The following is an 11,065-nucleotide window of genomic DNA, read 5'->3' on the forward strand; positions in this document are numbered from 1 at the left end:
CGGGTTCCGTATCACTTGATGAAGCGGGTTCAACCTCCGGATCCCCATAAGGATTAGAAGTTTGACCACGTTCAATTCATTTTTCCTTCGCCAAACGCCATGCTTCTTTTTCAATTTCTGGGTTGTAAATCAAGTCACCTGTACGCTGAGATCTGGGCATAGAGAAACAAATTGATTAAAAATATACCAATCCCCGGCAACGGCGCCAAAATTTGGTGGTTGTCGAGGCCAACAAAATAAATACCATAAATATTACACATTAAAATAGTGTATAGTGGCAAAGGGATCGTATCCACGGAGATTGGTTCAATTTAAATCTCTATGTAAATCACTTGTTCAAGTACTTGTAAAACAAAAATAAAAGTAAAATGGGGTGGGGGGTTAGTTCTTTTTGATTGGTTGACAAAATTAAGACTAGCTAGAATGTAAATATGACAAGTAAACAAGTAAAAGATTTGATTAAATTCAATGAAGTGAAATTGGTTGATTTTGGGTACACCACATGGATGACATGGTTGACTTATCATTAGACTTAATGGAATAATACTTGTGAATTGGTTTAACTGGGCTATAGCAATTCATAAGCACAAATTACCTCAACTCTTCTTGGATATTAAAATGGCTAGAGGAGCTCTTAACACATTTCCTTAATTAAAGTCACAAAATCAATGAAGCATAAAATCTTGTGAAAATCAATTAGCTTTAAGTTCTAAGAGTTACCAAGTCCAAAAGATAATCAAATGCTTATATTATCATTATGGAGGAGACATTTCCATGGTTTAAATGAAATGAAAACAAACATATAAACCATTTATTGCTTACTAATTTTGGAGTCCATTACTTAACCAAGAAATTAGTCAACAAAAACAAGCATTCATTCATCCAATCTCATGATCAAAGATAAATAAACACAATAGGACATTTAACTAGAAAACATTTCCATAAACTTCAAACACAAGATAATAATAAGTCTTCAAAGCAACTAATCATCCAGGGGTTAAACCCTAATCAACCAAATGAAAGTTTAGCCAAGCATCGCCAAAGTAAAAGAAATGCAATATAGTTTAGTGATACCAAACATTGTTCTAGTTGCAAGATGGAAAGAAATTACACTAATCTTCCAAAAATCTTCAAATCTTCCAAAACCTTCTTGAGAGAGAATTGTGTGTGTTCTTCAAGTGATGATCCCCAACATTACCTCCAATCTCCAGAAAAAAGGAGTTGGTTTCCGGATTCAAAAAGGTGCCAAAAGCCACCCACCAACCTTCCACAAATAGAGTCAACAAGTCAAAACCCGGGATCAACTCAGCACAATTCACGCCGACCGCATATGGGTCCACGCGGACCGCGTGGGTCTCGTTGATTGTGGGACTTGGGCCATTTAAAATACAATCTAGCCCAATCTTCTCATTCACACTTCAGCCCACATGCATAACTCTTTAGAGCCCATTTGTGTCATTCCAAAGCCTCTAATGATTGATCCAATGCTCCTTCAATCTTCCGTAACTCGATTCCGCGTCGCCTCATCATCATTCTCGCTCAAAAATTAAGTCCAAATTGATTTCTTGTTTATGCAAGCACCAAGCTCAATCGCACCACCTCAAGTCCATAAGCAAACCGCAAGCCTCCATAAGTCCCGCACTCCTTCCATGCCTCCAATGACAAATACTCTTCGATAAATCCTGCAAATAAGCTCAAAAGACTGGAAAGCACCCGGTAAAGGAGAAAAATAACAAAAAGAGAAAATATGCATGAAGATTAACTAAAATTTGATGGTTTTAACTAAAAATAAACTACAGAAAGAAGTAACAAAATGAAGCTATCATACATGGTTTGATATACTTAGTTCACTATAAACAATGCTCTGATACCAATCTGTCACACCCCCAAACCAGAACGGAGGAAACGTCTGGGGGCGGATGACTTCATGTACAGTATCATAACAATTGAATAGCAGCGATCAAAGCAATACAACCATTGTATTGAATATTTTATAAGTTTACATTGTACTCAAAAACATTGTTTACATGATATCAAATGCATATGACAAAAGTAAATAACGTGATGCGACGATGTCCCATCCACCAAAACTCTTGTGGTTACCTGTTTACTGGTTTCCTGAGAATACAAGTGATTTTGAAAAGTGTCAACAATTAAGTTGGTGAGTTCATAAGCGCTTTGTATGAGAAGGATTTTGTAACTGTTTCCTGTAAAAATGATAGAATATACTTCCAGAAAATCCAATAGTTTCTTTAAAATGAATTGTAAGTCTTAATCCAAAGACTAAAAATGTAAGTAATGTTGTACTAAAAACGTAGTATTATGAAGTTTTATCTTTATATAAAACTACTTGAATGTATGTTAACTCGTAAATCAAATGTGTTGTCGATACCCTATGTGAGTTATTATAACCATGCTAATGCGACTATTTTCCTGAATGGCGTGCTTCGGACGTCGGAACTGTTTATGACATTTGTCACCCTAGATTGGACGGTCTAACTGTAGCTAATATCTGAGGTGCGGGGTTGTCAATCCTGTATAGATCTATACACAAGTGCCACGCTCTCCCTACAAGACACTCTGGTTATCATGCAGGTCTTAGTATGTATACTCTGATAGGTACGGTGAAACCAAATGTCTCATAACCAGTAGCAATCGATTTACGTGAACTGAAAACTCATTTTTCTTGTAAATGAAATAATTATACCTTTAAATAATTATTTGTTTATTCTGAAATAATAATGTAGTGTTTGTGACTCCCAAACTATACCAATTATAGTTTATCATGTTTGTTTGTCAAGAACATTTATATAATCATTTACATAAATACATAGAAATCATCTTTTCTAGTTTCAAATGTAAGGTCAAACATCATATTTTTTGGTTGTAACCCACAAAATAGTGAAATAACTAGAATGTACTCCTTTTGGTTAGAAAAGCTATACTTTGGTAAAAAGCTTCCAAAAACCTTGTAGTTTTTCAAATGATCGTATTTCTCGTGATTTTATAACATAGATCATGTTTTGTTTTTGTTAGTTTTGCATTTGAAAACTAATACATCACAAATATTCGTAGAAAATCTACTAATAATCACATCTTATGCAAATAATGGATTATAGTTCAACATAAAGATGAAACATGCAAGTATTTGTATGATAACAAATTTTTGACTTGTATTACCCCCCCCCCCCCTAAAATTTGGAAAAACTCAAAAATGTGGGGGTATGAACTCACCTTGAGTGGACTTGTGGGTTGTTTGAGGAGATGGTGTGAAGATCTTCAAGCCTAAACACTTGAATGTGGTTGATGAATTCTCTTGGAAATGATCTTATCCTAAGAGTTTTAACACATAATAATGTGTGTAAATAGGATGAAACTAACATGAAAGGGTATAAAAACACTAGATTATCAACAAAATCTTACCAAAATACTAAGATTAAGCTTGGAGATTTAATCCTTTGAAACTTTTGACTTGGTTCTTTGAGAGGAAATGAAGTAACAGGAAGTAGAAATGAAAGTGGTGGAAAGATTTATGGTGAACTCGTTCTAAGATAAGGAGGTACTGTGAGGTGATATTTGATTGGTTAACTGCTGGATAAATGCGTGTGATACTGCTGGGTATTGTTTCTTATTAGAAATGGGTGAAATATATCAAGTCATTAAGTCAAACTCCTCTTTTCTCTTTATTACCACCAAAATGTCACACCCCCGAACCAGACGGCGGAATCGTCCAGGGGCTTGCGCGTGACTTCATCTTGTAATATTATCACAATTGTATATAATTGAAACAAGACAACATCATCATCATGCATATCAAATACAACCAGCATTGTTTACATCATGTACAATATCATAAATTACATGTTTAAAATATTTAATGTATGTTGATAACAAAATATAACAAATTCCACCATTTCCTGCTGACCTTTCTTCTTAACGATTCCCTAAGAATACAAGTTATTTTGAAAAACGTCAACATATATAATGTTGGTGAGTTCATAAGCATATTTGGATGAAAATTTTTGAATAGTTTGTAAACACCAGAAAATCCGATATTTTCTGAAAACGGTTTGAACGTGATGTATCAAAATCAAATATTAATGCATGTGTATTTTCTATATTTGGAATGTATATAAAAGAAAATGTAATTCAGATAAAAACCCTGTATTTTCCGTAGTATGTAAAAGATATTGTTTAACAGTTAATACCCCAGAAAATCCGATATTTTCTGTTTATAGAAGTGTTGTGGTGTCAACCCCAAGACCGAATGACAGTATATGTACGTTTTCTTTGTATCCACAAGATTTTATAGGTATTCTATAAAATTATGTTGGAGAAGATTTCTAAGTGAGCCGTTTTAACCATACTTGATTTTTGACGAGTTCGCCTGTCGTGGCGTTCTTAGGCGCCGGTTTGATTTATGGTAAGGTTTGTCACCCTAGACTGGCCTGGTCTAGCTGTAGCGAACAGCTCAGGTGTGGGGAGTCACCCCGTATAGATCAATACACAAACTCTCGCTCTCCCTCCAGGAGACTCTGGTTATAACTACAGGCTACGATCATACACTTTAGAGGTGTTAACCGACAAGTCTCACTAGATTATTTATTGTTTTCCACGAGCATTGAATTACGCTATGTATAATGTTTTCGTATATGTATAATAAAGATTTGCAAAGCCCGGAAAAATAGGTATATGAATGTATAAGGCCTAACAAACATGTAGTGGAGCAGTTATGGCCCAGTAAGCATGTGTATAGACTGGGCCCAATAAGCATGTTAATGGGTCACAAAGGCCCAAATTTACATGTAATAAACATATTAGGCCCAACAAACATGTAAATGGGCCACAAAGGCCCAAATAGACATGTAATGACTATATTAGGCCCAATATCAAGAAATTAACGTTTATGGTCCAAATATATATAAGAGAATATTTTTGGCCCATTTTTATGGAAATTGCCATTTTTGGCCCAAAATATATAAAATATTATTTTTGGCTCATTATTGTCAAGATTTACATTTTTAGCCCAGTTTTAAATAAAATGACACTTTTCGACTCAAGTTTTATAAAATGACGTTTTCGGCCCATGATTATAAAATTTTACATTTTTATCTCACTTTTCATAGAAATTACGTTTTTGGCCCAAGTTTTGGAAAAAATTCATTTTTAACCCATGAAACCGTAGGTTTACTTTTTTGACTCAAACTTGAGTTAAATGATAATTTACTTCATAAAAATCGAGTTTTTTACTATTTAGGCCCAACAAAACCGAAAAGCCCATTTTTATGGCCCAATATACAAAAATTTGCATTTTTGGCCCTTTTATTCCCAAGAATATCATAAAAAAACTCATTTTTGTATAAAAGTGACTCTTTTAGTCCTTGTAAAACCATAAATGCCAAGAAATTCTCATCTTTTTGGTTATTTGTCAAAAATGGCCCTTTTTCAAGATTTTGTTTAGTTTCTTATGAATCTTCACATGTTTAACACATTTATCCTTATTGTAAGTTGTATAAAGTGTTGTAGTTCCCAAATATTGTCTAGATCTATGAAGTTCTTTACACAATCACAACATACACTTAGAAAACACACATAAACATGCACAAATACATAGATCTAACACATACCAACTTGTATTCTCCCCCAAAAACAAAGTAAAACCGAAATCAAGGGGGTATGAACTCACTTTGGGGGTTTGGATTCAGTTTTTGATGAAGATGTGAGAACATCTCGGCCCTAGGAAGCTTTTTGAGAATGATTTTCGAGCATAGATGGTCCTAGGAAGTTAGATCATGAAATGATATGATTTAAGAAGAGATTTTGATGAAATCTTAGAAGCTAAACCATAGATTCTAGTAAGACCTTACCAAGAATGGTGATCTTGATGCAGAATCTCTTGAGGATACCCATAAATCTCGAAAATTTAGAGGAAGAAGGAGAAATTTCTTGAGAGTGTATTGGAAGTGTTTGGATGAAAAATGGAGGTGGTATGGTGGGGGTTTCGGCCGAGGTTAATAAGAGAAGAAAGAGAGATGGTGAGGTGATGTTTGCATGGAAGACCACCATGCAAACATGAGGTGTCTAATGCACAAATTTCCTCACTTTTCCTTTTTTTTTGTAATAAGCATAATGGACAATGGGTAATGGGCCAAGTACTTAGGCTTAAGAGAGATGGGGATGAATTGATTTGGCCCATTATTAGTCCTGTTCGAATTTATGAAGCCCAAAGATTATTTTTCGGCCCATTGGGCCCTTATGAGGGTTTACGGCCCAATGAAGCCCAATTAAAAAGTTCACGGCCCATTAGAAATAAGAAGGTTCATTCTAGGCCCACATGGCCGAATATGCTAAAGTTTTACAAGTGTGGGTCTAATTAGAGCCCAATTACGGTTTCTAGACCAAAGATAGTCAAGTTGAAGGTTTATTGGTCCATTAGGCCCAATAAAAGAATCTTAGTTCATAATAAACTGGAACCGGGATTTCTAGGGTTTCCAACCCTTAATTGAACATATGAGATGTATTTGATTGAGCATAGAGTATGATATTCATTTAGAGTACAAGTTATTACATTAGATGAATGTTTACATGAGGATAGAATTTCCTAGATAAATGCTAGTTGTGACATCATCCCCCTGTTAGAGGGAATTTCGTCCTGAAATTCTTTCGAAAGATAGGTTCATGAATGAGAGAATAGGTGAGGATACTTCTGCTTCATCTGGTCTTCGCGTTTCCATGTGAATTTTGGTCCACGCTTAGCGTTCCATCGAACCTTCATAATCGGAATGCGGCTCTGCTTCGTACGCTTCACTTCCCTATCCAATATCTCGATTGGTTCTTCGACGAATAAGAGATTCTCGTTTATTTCGATCTCTTCTAAAGGAATGACAAGAGTTTCGTCTGATAGGCACTTTTTCAAATTCGATATGTGGAACACGGGGTGTACATTGCTGAGCTCCGAAGGTAGCTGCAACTTATAGGCTACCGGACGAATTCGGGCGAGGATCTCAAACGGTCTGATGTATCGCGGGTTCAGTTTTCCCCATTTCCCGAAGCGGATCATTCCTTTCCAGGGAGAGACTTTCAATAGTACCCGGTCTCCGACTTGGAATTCCGGAGGCTTACGTCGTTTGTCGGCATAGCTCTTCTGTCGATCTCGCGACGCTTGTAGTCGGGCTTTGATTTGGATTATCTTTTCGGTCGTTTCCTTTATGATCTCTGGCCCTGTGAGAATGCTGTCTAGTGATTGTCCTTTCGCTAGTTGAGTGTCACCCACCTCAGCCCAGCATAGAGGCGATCTGCATTTACGACCATAAAGAGCCTCAAAAGGAGAAACCTTGATGCTCGTGTGATAGTTGTTGTATGAGAATTCAACCAAGGGCAAATGGGTATCCCATGACTTGCCGAAGTCAATCACACATGCTCGTAGCATGTCCTCGAGTGTTTGTATGGTTCGTTCACTTTGGCCATCGGTTTGAGGGTGATAAGCGGTACTCATGTCTAATTGCGTTCCCATTGCCTTCTGAAGTCACTGCCAAAACCTTGAAGTAAACCTACTATCTCGATCCGAAATAATGGACACCGGTACTCCATGAAGTCTTACGATCTCCTTGATGTAGATTCGCGTCAGCTTTTCCATCTTGTAAGATTCTTTTATTGGCAGGAAATGAGCGGATTTTGTTAACCTATAGACGATTACCCAGATAGCATCCAATCCGTCTGCTGTCTTTGGTAATTTGGTCACGAAGTCCATAGTAATCCTTTCCCATTTCCACTCGGGTATCGCTGGCTGTTGCAATAGTCCCGAGGGCTTTTGGTATTCCACTTTCACCTTGGCTCAAGTGAGACACTTGCCCACGTAAGTGGCGATCTCTGCCTTCATATTTGGCCACCAATAATGTTGCTTTATGTCCAGGTACATCTTATCTGAACCCGGATGGATGGAATATCGCGTCTTGTGGGATTCATTCATGATCATTCCCCTGAATCCCCCAAGTTTAGGGACCTAGATTCTGTTCATGAAATAGTAAGCTCCGTCCTCCTTGACCATTAAGTTCTTGTCCATCCCACGCATAATTTCATTTGCGACGTTCTCCGGCTTCAATGCATCTGTTTGGGCTTCCTTGATTTGAGAGGTTAGGTGGGACCGGATTGTTATTGTTAAGGTTTTCACCCGGCGACCTGAGTATTCCTTTCTGCTCAGGGCGTCGGCTACCACGTTAGCTTTTCCCGGGTGGTACTTGATCTCGCACTCGTAATCATTTAGCAGCTCAACCCATCTTCGTTGCCTCATGTTTAATTCCTTCTGATTCAGAATGTGCTAGAGGCTTTTGTGGTCGGTGAAAATGGTGCACTTTGTACCGTAGAGGTAGTGCCTCCAAATCTTTAGGGCGAAGACCACCGATCCCAGCTCGAGATCATGAGTGGTGTAATTTACTTTGTGTGTCTTTAGCTGCCTGGATGCGTAGGCTATCACCTTCCCATGCTGCATGAGGACACAGCCTAACCCTTGATTCGAAGCATCGCAGTAGACCACGAAATCTTCGGTTCCCTCTGGTAAGGATAGCACTGGTGCACTACAAAGGGCTCACTTTAGGGTTTGGAAGGCAGCTTCTTGCTTTTCTATCCAGTCGAAAGACTCCCCTTTTTGCGTCAACGTGGTAAGGGGTTTGGCTATCTTAGAGAAATTCTGGATAAACCTCCGGTAGTAGCTTGCGAGACCAAAGAATTGACGGATTTCTGTTGGGGTTCTCGGGATAGCCCAGCCTTCAATGGCCTTTATCTTGGAAGTCCCTTCCTTGCTGACTACTTGACCCAAAAAGTTAACACCGCGGATCCAGAATTCGCATTTGGAAAGCTTCGCATAGAGTTTCTCAGCTCTTAGGGTTTCTAGGATTTGACAGAGATGTTGACCATACTCTTCTCTTCTTCGGGAGTAGATAAGGATATCGTCGATGAAGACAATCACGAACTTATCCAGGAATGGGCGGCAGACTCGATTCATGAGTTATATAAATGCAGCGGGGGCATTTTTCAGACCTAAGGGCATCACGACAAATTCGTAATGACCGTATCGTGTTCGAAAAGTAGTTTTGGGAATATCCTCTTCCCGGACTCAGAGTTGATGATAACCGGATATTAGATCTAATTTTGAGAAATAACTATATCCTTGGAGCTGGTCAAATAGATCGTCGATTCGTGGAAGTGGGTACCGATTTTTAATGGTAAGCTTATTTAGTTCCCTATAATCGATGCACATTCTAAAGGATCCGTCCTTTTTCTTGACAAACAAGACCGGAGCTCCCCAGGGTGAGAAGCTTGGTTGGATGAATCCCTTGCTCAGCAGCTCGCTTAGTTGACTGGATAACTCCTGCATTTCAGTGGGAGCTAACCTGTAGGGTGATTTGGCAATTGGTGTGGCTCCTGGTATTAGGTCGATTCGGAATTCGACCTGTCTTTCTGGGGGTATTCCCGGAAGATCTTCTGGAAATACATTCGGGAAGTCACATGCCACTGGAATGTCTTGAATGTTTACTTCTTCTTTGGTCTTATCCACCACATGAGTGAGGAATGCGTAGTTATTCTTGTGTAGACACTTTTGTGCCTTGATGCACGAGATAAGACGAAAGTTGGCGCCAGGTTTATCGCCATAGATTATTAGGGTTTCGTGATTGGGGAGATGAAGGAGAACGGCCTTCTCGCAACACATAATATCAGCATGGTGGGGGCTCAACCAATCCATGCCGATTATCACATCAAAACTCCTAATATTTACTGGCATCAAGTCTATTTGAAAGGAGTGATTGTTTAGTGTTAATGTGCACCCTACATAGATATCTTTGGTTGTTTCAGTTTTCCCATTAGCCATTTCCATCGTGAAGGCTTCGTTGAGCTTCTGGGGTTGTTGATTTAGTAAGTGTTTGAATTTATTACTAACGAAGCTTCGCTCTGCCCCACTATCAGATAAGATGCATGCGTACGAGTCGTTAAGTAGGAACGTACCAGTAACAACTATTGGGTCCTGCACTGCTTCGCCTTGACCCATTGTCAACACTCTTCCTGTTGTTCCCGCCCCCAGATTGTTTACTTTGGGGAAGTTGCGCCAGAAATGGTCGGTTTCTCTACACCCATAGCAGGTGTAATTGGCCCCAGCATTGTTGTTGGTGTTGTTGTTGTTGTTGCGATTGTTGTTGTTGTTTGACTTTTGGTTTTGTTGCGGATATGTTCTATAGTACCTTGCAGTGTGACCCTTTTGGTTGCAGCTTGTGCAGTGCATGTCTCTACATTCTCCTTGATAGTGAAAATTGCATTTGGTGCACTTTGGTAGGGTCCCCGAGTATTGTTTGGGATTATTTGGTGTGGATGAGGCTAGAGCATGTGGTGTGGTGGTAGCTTGAGTTGCAGCATGGACAGTCACAGTTTGTTGTTTCTTTGATGATTCAGAATTTTGTTTACCCTTCCGCTTGTTGTTTTTCCCCTTCTTGTTCTCACCTTCTTTCTAAACTTCCGCTTCTCCCGTTTTGGCACCCTTTCTGTTGCCATGATCGTACAATTTCATGGCCAACCTATTTGCACTATCATACGTCTTAGGGTTTGCTGCAATTACATTCCCTTGGATAGGCGCGGTCAATCCCCAGATAAACCTCTCAATCTTCTTCCCTTCAGAGGTGATAATTCCGGGACACAAGAGAGACAACTCACTAAACCTGGATATGTATGCATTGATGTCAGAGTTTTGAACTGTGAGGTTCCACAGCTCTTGTTCCATTTTCTGGATTTCTCCCCTCGGACAGTATTCAGCCAGCAACATTTCCTTAAGCTCTTCCCATGGCATCGCGTTTGCCACCGGGATTGGCCTCTACGTGACCATTCCACCAGGAGAGATCTTGATCAATGAATGTGTAGGACGCAAACTTGACCTTGCACCCATCCGGACATCCGCAGATTTCAAAAACTGATTCCACCTTCTCAATCCATCGCTTCAGGGCTATTACGCATCCTGTTCCATTGAAGGTTCGAGGCTTGGCGTTGGTGAAGTCCTTGTAGGTGCAGGTTCTTGGGGTTCCGT

This window comes from Lactuca virosa, chromosome 4, assembly GCF_052849685.1.
Source record: "Lactuca virosa cultivar CGN04683 chromosome 4, Lactuca_virosa_CGN04683_v6, whole genome shotgun sequence".
Lineage (NCBI taxonomy): Eukaryota > Viridiplantae > Streptophyta > Magnoliopsida > Asterales > Asteraceae > Lactuca > Lactuca virosa.